At 43.5% G+C, this 12,600-nt stretch overlaps 1 long non-coding RNA gene across 1 annotated transcript; it reads left to right on the top strand.

The window, feature by feature from the left end:
* Positions 1-5,855: 5,855 nt before the first annotated feature.
* Positions 5,856-11,945, top strand: LOC117040400. Its single transcript, XR_004425841.1, has 3 exons — positions 5,856-5,957; positions 10,453-10,493; positions 11,836-11,945. It is a non-coding gene; the product is annotated as an uncharacterized LOC117040400 (long non-coding RNA).
* Positions 11,946-12,600: the final 655 nt, after the last annotated feature.

The raw sequence follows: 12,600 nt of genomic DNA on the forward strand, positions 1-12,600 counted from the left end.
AAGGTTTCCATCGCTGTTGAAGAAAGAAGACAGGATACCACCATGGATGCTCTGATAAAGGATGAGAAACAAGTAATTCTGAAAAATCACTATGTTCGTATTGGGGGCATGCTGGTTATGCCTGTACCTGTAGATGGTCCACTCTTCACTGATGAGGAAAAGTGACTGGGCGTCAAGAGACCACCTAGAAAAGCAAGAGCTGCACAACTACATCTTAGATAATAAAGTCAAAAAGACCCAAAATGCTGTCCTCCAGCAAGCAGTATGGCAACACTCATAATTATTTGCTCAAAAAGGTGACCACAAATCAGAAATAGTCCAGCCAACTTCATACGTATTGGGACATAATGGTTTCCTTATATTGGAACAAGCCATAGTGAAGTTTGGGCTCATACACTACATTCTCCCCTTTTCTTTCACTTGCCAGAAAAGGGGTTTGAAAGCTTCCACTTCTGGTTTTAAGCTAAACATAATATCTAACCTCAAGGAACTGTTCAAGCAGTGATTTAAGGACAAGACAGGATCTATAGTCACAGTGTGAACCTGGCTTATTGCCATTAGCCATAGTGCTATACTCTCCCTCCTTCCTTGAGCAGTTAGAACTTCCAGCAGCAGTGCTTGCCCATGTTTGGCTTCCTTAGAAAGGAAAGATCAATGGAGACTTAAGGTGTTTTGTAACATTTGCGTGGGAGCTGAGTACCACCCACGCAAACTTTCCAGGAGGTCATCAAATACTGCTATTTTTAGGCCAATGAGATGGCCTTTTAAGAGGCTCTTGGGGTCCAAAGAGGGATGGAGATGATGAGAGGTGACCTGAAGTTAGAAGCTCAAAAGCCAGCCTCAGGTTCAGTGGTCCTCTAATCACCAACATCAGAACCAGAAACCTGGTCTGGCTATGTAGCCAGTGACACTATTGCCAGTGTTTGCTGGTGCCTGGTAGGGCAGAAGGCAGAGAGGCCAATGGAAGGTGGAGGCAATGGCGGATTGAGCCAGCTAATTCTAATTTTGCCCTCATTATCCTTCCTACAAAGGTATACAAGGACAACACTGAGACTAAGGAGGCAAAAATGAAAGTCAGGCCCACTCTTTTGACTTGGAGTAAATCAGGATGAAGCGGGTGGCACTGCGGGTTCAACCACAGAGCCTAGGGCTTGCTGATCAGAAGGTTGGCGGTTCAAATCCCTGTGATGGGGGGAGCTCCTGTTGCTCGGTCCCAGCTCCTGCCAACCTAGCAGTTCGAAAGCACATCAAAGTGCAAGTAGATAAATAGGTACCGCCCCAGCAGGAAAGTAAACAGCATTTCCGTGCACTGCTCTGGTTCACCAGAAGCGGCTTAGTCATGCTGGCCACATGACCCGGAAGCTGTACGCTGGCTCACTCGGCCAGTAAAGCGAGATGAGCGCCGCAACCCCAGAGTTGTCCGTGACTGGACCTAACGGTCAGGGGGCCCTTTACCTTTACCTTTAAGTCAGGGGGCAGGAACTGGCTGAGGAAGAATCAATGTTGGTAAGCCAGCCTCCACAAACTGTAATCTCTGACTCGGGTCCTAACACGAAAGCTCATACCAAGAACAAACTTAGTTGGTCTCTAAGGTGCTACTGGAAAGATTTTTTTTATTTTGTTTTGACTATGGCAGACCAACACGGCTACCCACCTGTAACAATTCTCTTCTAACCCCCTTCAGAACAAATAGCTCGCTAGGAGCTCTCCATGGTGCTGTGACCACCAATCTACTTTTTGGCTTGGTTCTGTGGGCTCCTCTGCAGTAAAAAAAGCAGGACAATAGTGCTCCCACAAAAGAAGCTACCACCTCAAATCAAATCCCCAGAAAGGCACTCCAGCACCAGAGCTAGGCACAACCCCTCACTTCTCTTCAAGGGACATTTTATATAGATGACAGCATGCTGGCAACTTGAGGGAATGCACGTGAAAGTCACAGGTGGGACTGGGTGTCTTGCTCTACAGCACAGCACAAGGAAAGGATCAAACTGAGTGAAAGTTTAGGTGGTGTTCAGGCTGGAAACAAGTCAAAGCAAAGTTCAGGCAGGATTCTAGGAACACAGAACTGTTGAGCTGTTCCAGCAATGAATAAGTTGAAAATGAGCCCTTTTATAACAGTAGGAGCAAACACAGCCTTCTCCAGTAATCTCCTAGTGTGATGGGATAATCTTAGGTCTTCCTGGGTATTCTGCAGTAGAGTGAGCAGAGTTTGAGAGGCAGCAGTTGCCTTCATTAAGGCATCTGTATGGCCACCATGGGAAAACAGGATATTGGACCTGAAGGACCTTAGTCTAATCTACCAGGCCAATTACTTTCCTACAACAGCCAGAGACCATCCACCTATGCAGCACAGCATAACCTTTTGGCAGAAACCCAACCACTTCCTATTCCAGTCATTCAACAGTTAAGACTTGCAGCAAGTCACCCAGGTCCAAAACCCATCTGCAGGATCCCATGACTTGCAATTTAATGAAGGCAATGTGCTGTTACCCTTTGGAGAGCTGCAGCAGATGTTCTACTAAACCATCACACAATATCAAGACCAAGAGTCACAAGGAAAAGGAGTGTAAGTAAGATTTAACTTGAACTACCTCTTAGCATGGTATCTGGGTTGTACCAAATGGAATCTTAACCTTCTCCTTTCATTTTCTCCATCTCTTTATGACATCATTAGCAGCATCTCCTGCTCAGGCTTCTTCAGGATGACTTCACAATATTAATCCTCAGCAAAAAGGGAAGGAAATGCTTGAAACAGAAAAATGAATTTCCACAGTCTGGCTAGAAGGAACAAGCAGGCAAGGTGAAATAATCTTGCACTTTGGGTCATCATTCTGATATGTGGATAATCCTCTTTATGGAAACACCAGTAAAATCTAGACAAGGTGTCAGTCCACATGGAGTTTATTATTCCCATGTATAGTGCCCAGTTCAGTATACAAGTAAGACATAAGGGCTGTTCAGGTGTTCAAAGAGCACAGGTGGGTGTAAGGAGCACGGAGAGGTGTGCACCAGCCTGGTCACTATGTCCTTGGAGGTTCCAGCTCCACTCCAAACTTTCAACATGAAGGAGGGTTTGAAAAAGTATTCTTTGGGTGTTAAATTGAACATGCAGGGACTCCTCCCCACAACTGGAAAGCCCATGCAATTGGGATTCCCAGTTGTGGGGAGGATTCTAAGCTCATTCAGATGAACACACAAACCACCCCCCTCTGGACCTTCTGCCCATTGCATGATAACCTGAAGCTGTAGCCAATGAGAATGTTATGGGTGGGACTAGCATGCACATAGCTAATCTTCTCTCAATGTCTTTTCAGGCAAAAACGTGCAAAGAACTGGAAATTCCGTTCAGAGGGAGCCAGTATCCACCACCTTCCAGTCAGAACTTACCATCTTCCAGTCAATGCTCGGAACATTCCAGCCAATGCCCAGAATGTTCCAGCCAAGAGTTTAAAGCAGACACCCAAGGCAGACCAGCAGGTCAGGTAATCCAAGTTATGCTCCAGATGTTAACAAGGCACAGTCTCACAAAACAACTCCAGGATCATTACGATCTCCACATTTCCACCCGCAGAAGTAAATGAAAGAAGCAAATATGTGAATGTATTTGAAGGGTTGGATTAACAATAACTATAAGAACAACTATGACAATTACAGCAACAGGTCTACAGTGCCTAGGAAGGAGGGTTAACCCTTTCACCCTTGTTGCAATCTCAGTGAAAATCCTCTCCACTCCAAAACTCTATTCACTCTAAGAGAATGCTGTCTTCAATGCCGCTGGCAGCTTCCCTTCTGGATTAAGTAGCAATTACAGGAGGTAAAACTTCAACAGTACCACAGCAGTGGTTGAAGGGTTACCCTTCCTGTCTGCAGATCTTAGACCTGAATCTGATCACATGCCTGTTCTCATGGCAATTCTTTTGCACATGCTTTTTAAAAAATTATCATGTTAAATAGATTTGGGTGAATGGGGCTCTGCCTCCACCTGCTTCCTCTTTATTCAAGGGGTGACTTTGACTTTCATAGACTCTGGTTCCACCTACTGTTAGGCTTTGTGCCTTCTCCCTGTCAGTCCCGATGGGCAGCAATTACCACTAAGGCTGATGGGAATTGTAGTCTATCTGGAGGGCAGCATGTTTCCAATCCTTGGGTAGGTAATTATGCAAATTTATAGACTTTCCCACTGTGTAAAGCCATTGAAGCAGTATATATGATAGAACAGAACAGAACACAAAAACGCAAGCTCTAAAAGCAATAAAATCAATTCAACAAGCTCTCAAAACAACAAAAGCATACCAGCAAATTCCAGGAAAAAAAAATCATCAGATGTAAAATTGATATTCCATAAGTGACTGGATGCACTGCAGATAAAGCCTTCCTAAGCAAAAATGTCTTCAGTAGTTGACTAAACATTATCATGCTATGCACCTGTCTAGACAGACAGATAGAAAGAAAGAGATATTGTTTGCCTGTCTGCTAACACATTCAGGAGCTTGATGCTTTATAATATGTCTCTTCTGTACTATATATTTAAAGCAGTATCATACAACTTTCAGCAATCATGCATTCCCCCAAAGAATCCTAGGAACTGCAATTTGCTAAGGATGCTAAGAGGTGTTAGGAGGCCCCTATTCCCTTCACACAGATAAAGTTCTCCGAGTTCTCTGGGATGAGGAATTGACTGGTGAACCACTTTGAGAACTACAGTCCCCAAGAGTCATCAGGGGAAGCTCAGCTGTTGAAAGTGGTATGCTACTGTGTTAAATGAAGAGTGCTAATGGGACCAGAGTGGATTATCGTCTAAGAGTCAGGATACAGGAAAAAAATAGAATGAGGTAAGGAAGTTGCAAATCAGAAAGGTCAGGTACTAGCTCTTTCATACTATTACAAGAGTAGTTGTTGCTGCAGGCACTTATGGGAAGGGAAGAACTAGATAGTATTTGATCTCAGTCAGGCCAATGAAAGAGACTTTGCTGTCTCTGAAGTAGTCAGGAAAAATGGCTCTAACGGAGATAATTTTTTAAACAACAACAACAACAACCATCCTTTCTTGAGCAAAGCTGGTCCTGAATTGTTGACAAAGTATAATCTGCCCAAGAAATGAAGAGTTGTTACAGATCATGGGTAGGCAAACTAAGGCCTGGGGGCTGGATGTGGCCCAATCGCCTTCTAAACCCAACCCGCGGATGGTCCGGGAATCAGCTTGTTTTTACATGAGTAGAATGTGTGCTTTTATTTAAAATGCATATCTGGGTTATTTGTGGGGCATAGGAATTTGTTCATTTATTTCTTTTTTTTCCAAAATATAGTCCACCCCCCCACAAGGTCTGAGGGTCAGTGGACCGCCCCCCTGCTGAAAAAGTTTGCTGACCCCTGTTACAGATCTAGTATAAGGTGCTTCACACATAACATTTTTTTTCAAAGTGCATCAAAGTGTTTGGGTTGTTGCTGCTTTTTTGGTGCAAGGATGGGGGAGCAATGCCCGTCTCCCAATGCTTTTGTGTGATGACCCCCCCCCCATCATCCGTTATGATCATCCATGCTTTCTGAGAGAGTTGGAACCAACAGCATTTGGAGGCCCTCCATGTTTGAATGTGTAGAAGGATGTAAGGAGTGCAACAAGCAAGGACTCCTACCCATGACTGGAAAGCCCATACAATTGTGATTTATCAATTGTGGGGTGGATTCTCTTTCAGATGCAAATGCAAACCCTCCTCCTCTGCACCTTCTGCCCAATGCCTGAGGCTGCTGGGAATGTTGAGGGGGTTGGGGTTAGCATGCACATCCCTAATCCTCTCTCAATGTCTTTTCAGTCAAACACCTGCAAGAAACCTGAAAGTTCATTTAGAGGGAGCTAATACCCACCATCTTCCAGGCAATGCCCAGAATGTTCCAGCCAATGCCCAACACCTTCCAGCCAAGAACTTAGAGCAGACATCTGAGGTAGACCAGCATGTCAGGTAATCCAAGTTATGCTCTAGCCCCAATTACAGCTGTTAACAGGGCACAATTTCACAAAGCAACTCCAAGATCATTTCCTTCTCCACAATGCATTTGGGTGAATGGGGCGCTCCCCCATCACATTCAGTTTGCCCCCACCCCCATCTGCACCTTTACTTACAGAAAGTCATAGGGTGGTTGTGGCTGTCATTGACTCTGGCGCCACCTACTGTTGGCCTCCGTGCCTTCTGTCCTGCCAGTCCCAATAGGCAGCAATTTGTTGTTGTTCAGTCGTTCAGTCGTGTCCGACTCTTCGTGACCCCATGGACCACTGCCCAAAACGATATGAACTCAGTTTCTTCAACTTGCTTGTATGAACTGGGAAAGCCATTGTGCTGCACATTTTGATCTATGCACTGGATATAAAAATATTTGTCCTAAGAAAGAAGTGGTGCTGGACTGAGACAAGTGGAGTTTCCAGATTTATTTATTTAAAAGGTAATGCATGTGCACACATGTGCAACCTGCCCCCACCCCCAATCCATTCAGGGTCGGGAAGAAAATCTGATTTTGAAGGAACTACTTCAGGGATTTTAATTTTAATTTTATTTTTGAGCAGACCAGAACCAGAGCCAGGTACAAAATGGTGACTCATAGGGTGGAGTGAATTACCTGCATCACCCTGTGAGCCACATGTTGAAGATGAGCTTCATAAACAGGCACACATTTAAAATGAGGCCCCTATCTGCACATTGCATTTAAAGCAGCGTTCATACTGCTTGAACCAGTCATGGGTTTCCTCAAAAGCCCCTGGGAACTGTGGTTTGTTTATACTAATATTAACAATATTCATATTAAAGAGAGTGGGTTGGAAATATTGTTATTGCTGCTTTCATAGTTTTTTATACTTGAAAATCTTATCTATCTATCTATCATCTATCTATCTAATCTATCTCACAACTGGATCCATAGTTGCACCTGAAATTCTCCACCTTGTTTTTATCCAGTGCTATTGAAATGTGACATTTTCAGTGGGTTAGTAAAAGTGAATCCTGCACAACACTTCCCCCCCTCCAGGGCCATGTGATTAATCATAATCAATGCTCACAAAGCATCTGATCGGCCACCTTTGAGAACAGCATGCTGGACTGGATGTGCCACTGGCCTGATCCTGCATACCCTTATTGTGGTCTTAATAATGCAGAATAGGACCATCTGTATACCAGAGGAAGCTTTGCAACTCAAATAATTGCTCCTACCTCTGTTTCAAGGATCCAGCTCATTACCCTCATCTCCTTGATGCAATATTAAGTTGCCGCATTTTGCAGGTCTCCCACTGAAGCTTATTCAAAAGGCTTTCAACCACAGTTGTAATAAATCCTCTAAACAGTCCAGCTTATTCTTCAATTTTGTTTCTTTTCACTGGGCTAGGTCCATAAATTAGATCTTTCTCTTCCATGCCTGTTTTGGATGAATGGTTTAATTAACAAGGGAAGAAACGAAACAAGGCCACAAAAAGAGAGAAAAAAGACGGACGCCTTTTCAAACATTTTAAAAGCTGTTGAGCAAAATCATTTCCAAGGTTTTTTTTTTGGGGGGGGGGAGAATTATGAAAGTAACCAAAATCATTCTTCAACTCTTTCTATCAATTCTGCCAGTCCCATCAGAGTTGTAATCCTCCATCCTAACTTTGCTCCCCCACCCAAACAAAATAGACTGATGAATGCGGTGGAAATACGAGAAGCTGAAAATGGGAAATACTGTATAGTATTTTATTACAGGGGTGGGAAACCCCAGGCCTGGGGGATCAAAAGTGGCCCTACAAGTATTTCTATTTGGCCCTTGAGATTCTCCTCAGGCCACACCCCTCACTGCCCCTTCTTCATACCCTCCTTGAGCATTTTTGCCTGGCTAGAATGCATCCTGGAACTCTGATATTGTCTCTTCCTTGCCTGGATGGTACAGAGAGAGAGGCAGGTGAGTGTGAAGAAAGCAGCCCATTGTACAGTGGCAAGATTCACATTTGTTGCTCCCTTTGGTCATACCCACCACTAGCACGTGTCACCTACAGGGTTGATGGCGAAATGTTTCCTTTGCATTGAAAGAAGTTACCTGCAGCTGTTCTATAACTATCTAACAATGCAACCTTGCCAGCATACATTATATACTAGCAAACCCTCCAAGTGTCCCTATTTTCCAGGGATGTCCCTGATTTAGAGAAGCCATCTTGTTTCTGATCTGATCCCGGAATGTCTCACTTTTCCTTAGGATGTCCCATATGATTTTCATTGGAGAAACATTGGAGGGTTTGGAGATATCCAAGCCCTGAGTTGCCCGAAGGCAATTCTGTATAGTGAAGGGTTTTTTTTTTTTTTTTAAATGTTTTCTTATGTTTTTATATATGTTGGAAGCTGCCCAGAGTCCTGGGCAACCCAACAAGATGTGTGGGGTATAAATTGTAAAATTATCATTGTGGAATGGGATGTCTATATTTTCATCGGAGAAGTGTTAGAGGGTATGTATTAGGCCCCATCACACTGTAACCACTTGAAGTCGTCATGGACTTCCCTCAATGAATCCTGGGAACTGTAGTTTGTTAGGGGTCTGAGGGCTGTTAGGAGACCCCTGTTCCCCTCATAGAGCTACAGTTTCCAAGCGGTTTCACAGCCAATCCCTCTTCCCGGGAAACTCTGGGGATTGTAGCTCTGTGAGGGGAATACAGTGGTACCTTGGGTTGCAGAAATTATCCATTCCGGGGTGCTGTTCGCACCCCGAATAGTCTGCAACTCGAGCGGCGATATCACTCATGAGCCAAAGCGCGATATCACACTTCTGCACATGTACGGCGAAACTCAGAAGTAAAAACTTCCGGGTTTGCCGCATTCGGGACCTGAAAAAAATGCAACCCGCAGCTAGCGTAACCCGGGGTATGACTGTATGGGTTTCCTAACAGCTGTCAGCACAGCAGTGGGGCAGGGGCGGTCAGCTTCTCAGTCTCAGTGCTGCCACTAGCAGGGGGGAAGATGGGAGCAAAGTTCCAGGCACCAGATTAATTTCCTCCTGAGGAGAGAGCACAAGAGACTTAGGCTGCTTTGTAATATCAATTTACTAATATAAGGTTGAGCGGGGTTGGGGGTGGGGTGGCTATCAGAATAGATGGTGCTTATCTGTATCAGAGTGTCAGTTCCTTAAACGCAAACCATGTTGAAACGCCTCCTTTTAGCTAGCTGCAAATAAATAAATCAATCTCAGGGTTCCAGGCCCCAACCAACTGAGGCACGCTGGATAGCTAGCAGTAACCAACCATCAATGGCCATTTTAGAAAGCATCTTCTAGCCATCAGTGCTCCTTAAAAAAACAAAAAACAAAAAAACAGCTTTAGCTATGAACTGAACAAATGCCGGGGGGGGGGGGGGTTCGTCCTCATTGCATGACCATAACATTATTAAATATTTCTCCAGCTAATAGTATCGCAGTAGTAAATATGAACCAGACCTTGCAGCCTTTAATTGTATTTTCATTTCAAATGGCCAATAGGTGCTTATTTTGTTTTCACTTATCTAAATGACTCATGCCCAGACACACTGATGTTCTGGAATATGTACACCAAATAACTAATTTCTTCTCTATTCAACTTGCCGCAGGCTCCAAGGCATCCAAAGGGATTTTGCATATGAACCAGGTCTTTAGAATAAATCCCACCTGACCGCCACCAAAACAGGTTACCAAGATGAGTGTTGAAACAGTAGATAATTAGGATGATGGGGGTGCGGGTGGGGGTCGAGGTGGCGGACAGAATTGGTAAACTGCTGCTACAGAAAAGAGAAGATCTCACTGAACCTTTGTAGAGATAAGCACTCATTTATTTGACTTTTCATAGACTTCTGAAGGCAGCCATGTTTCAGGAAGCTTTTAATGTATGACGTTTTCTTGTGTTCTTTTATTTTTTGTTGCAAGTCACTCAGAGTGGCTGAGGTAACCCAGTCAGGTGAGTGGGGTATAAGAAATAAATTATAAAAGTATTATTGTTTAAAAACGTAACTCAATCATTCTATATCTATTCAGTTCCCAAATGAAGGTCATTCTAAGGCAGGCTTCCTCAACCTCGGCCCTCCAGATGTTTTTGGCCTACAACTCCCATGATCCCTAGCTTGCAGGACCAGTCCTCAGGGATGCTGGAAAATGTAGACTCAAAACATCTGGAGGGCCGAGGTTGAGGAAGCCTGTTCTAAGGCATACACTTATGGCAGTTCAAAGCACGCCAGTGCAAGTAGATAAATAGGTGCTGGTAAACGGCGTTTCTGTGCACTCTGGTTTCTGTCATGGTGTTCCGTTGCACCAGAAGCGGTTTAGTCATGCTGTCCAGGACTCCTTTACCTTTACCTTTTTACCTTGTACCTGTTTATAATAATAATAATAAAATTTTAAAACTGAAAAAGGATAATATCTTTAGAATTGGTAAAACAGTCTACCGGTATATGACAATGCCTCTCTCTCTCTTTTTCTCTCTTGTAGTAAATATAGAGGACCTCCACTTTATGAAAAATACATCCCAGGTATGAAAGTGAACATCAGTTCAGAGAGTTTGCTTTGCAGGACAGGGCTCACACTGAAGAAATGTTCTTACTGTGTTATCTTGTAGGATAGAGAGGGAGTGGTAGAGAAATTCTAACTATTTAGACGAGTATTCCCCAATCCAGTACCCTCCAGATCTTTTGGACTACATCTCCCATCTTCCCTGGAAATTAGCCCACTGATTTGGGCTGCTGGGAGTTGTAGTCTAACAGCATCTAGAGACCAGACTCATTAAGACACACAGCCCACCCTACCAGCTGACTATCAGCACTTGTATTTATTCTCAAGAGCCCAGTGGAGATTTATGGAAATGAGCCATTTTTTATTTCCCACTTGCAGTTTAGGGAAATGAATCTGGCATTTCCTCACAGCGTTCAGTGAATATGTGATTTAAAACAAAGGTGAGGAACTGTTTCAGCCCAGTAGTAGGTGGAGCCAGACTCTCACATCAATGCATCCAAACACACATATAACCTGAAAGATCATATCTTGTGAGACAGACCTGCACAGGTGTATAACCCACAAGTGTCCCATTTCCCCCCATGAGAGCATGGCAGCCAGAGGGGGTTGTTTTGTTGTTTTCATTATTAACGATTTATTTTTTGCCTTTACCTTGCATTCTTATCTTGTGAATCGCCCTGAGATCTTTCGATGAAGGGCGGAATATGTAAGTCTGATAAATAAATAATAAAATAAATAATAGTTGGGGGAATGGTTCCTGTTCTTATGTTAGCTGCATTGTTTTATGCTTTCTGGGTGTCCCATGATCACTTTATAAAGTAGCTGTGTTCTGCGTTATAAATCAAAACACTGCTAGGAGTTGTTTCCTTTTGTTCTCCAATGCATTTCTTAGCAATAAAAAAATTCAGTGCAGCATGAGCAAACTCTTATTCAGAAAGTATGGCCTGGAGAAGAAAGTTCAAAAACCACTGCAACAGAGGATTAGACAATTCAGAGTGAGAAAGCTCCCAGTGGCACCAGTAGCCATTATGACTATGTTGCACCTGCACAGTTGGAGGCAATATGCCTCTGAATGCCAGTTGCTCACAGTGCTAGTTCCTCACAGGTGGGGAGAGGGCTGCTGCGCTCGGGTCCTGCCTTTGGGCTCCACATAAGTTGGCCACTGTGAGAACAAGATGATGGTCTAGATCACCATTGACCTGATTCAGTAGGGCTATTCTTATGTTGTCCTTTTAAGCATCTGTTAAGTTCTCTCTTTAAGAACTGAACTCATAGGTGAATTAATAGAAACCACTCTTTACCATTGTGTTGTTGGGTTCCCCCCTCCCTCAAAGGTCTTTATTATTTCTATCTGTATTTCAGATATCGAGTGCTATAATGCCATACTAAAGCCACGAGTCAGCCTAAGCTTTCCGCTGGACTTTCCAAAGCCAGTACGACCTGGTACCAAAACAAGATCAAGGCCTTCTGCTTTACAGGTAAGCAGAATTCCTCCAGGCAAATAATAAGACAAGAATTTTTAATAAAGTGCAATATTAGGAGGGGAAAATGCATTGAAATCAATAAAGGCAAAACTCTATTTTAGTTTAGTTTAGGATTCAAGTATTTTAGAAGTTGTTGAAGCCATATGGGTATATTAGTTTCAATATAAAACATGTGTCATATCTGCTACAACATAGTTGAGGAACCTTTGCTCTTATGTATGTTGTTGGACTACAACTCCTGTCATCCATGATCACTGACCATGCTGGCTAAGTCTGATAGGAGCAGGACCTGAAGGGCCAAAGGTCCCCAGCCATTAAGGGAGTGACCTACAAAAAAACAACAACCCTGAAAGGTACATAACTGCCAACAGAATAGCATGGTGAAATCTGCTTACAGAGCCAGGAAGTTCAAAGGAAAATCCACCTGGCCTGTGACATTTCAGTGTATATATTTTATATTCTGCAGACTGGATGTTTTAACATGTGCTTTTTTGTGAGAATGCACTGCATATACAGTAGCTGAATAAACAGTAGCGGTATAAAAATGATTACAATTAGAACTACACTCACATTATATAAGCCCAGATGGGTTGTGTGCATCCTTTCAACCCTTAGCAATGGCCATGTTGGAGAAACTCAACAA

This window comes from Lacerta agilis, chromosome Z (assembly GCF_009819535.1).
Source record: "Lacerta agilis isolate rLacAgi1 chromosome Z, rLacAgi1.pri, whole genome shotgun sequence".
Classification (NCBI taxonomy): Eukaryota; Metazoa; Chordata; class Lepidosauria; order Squamata; family Lacertidae; genus Lacerta; species Lacerta agilis.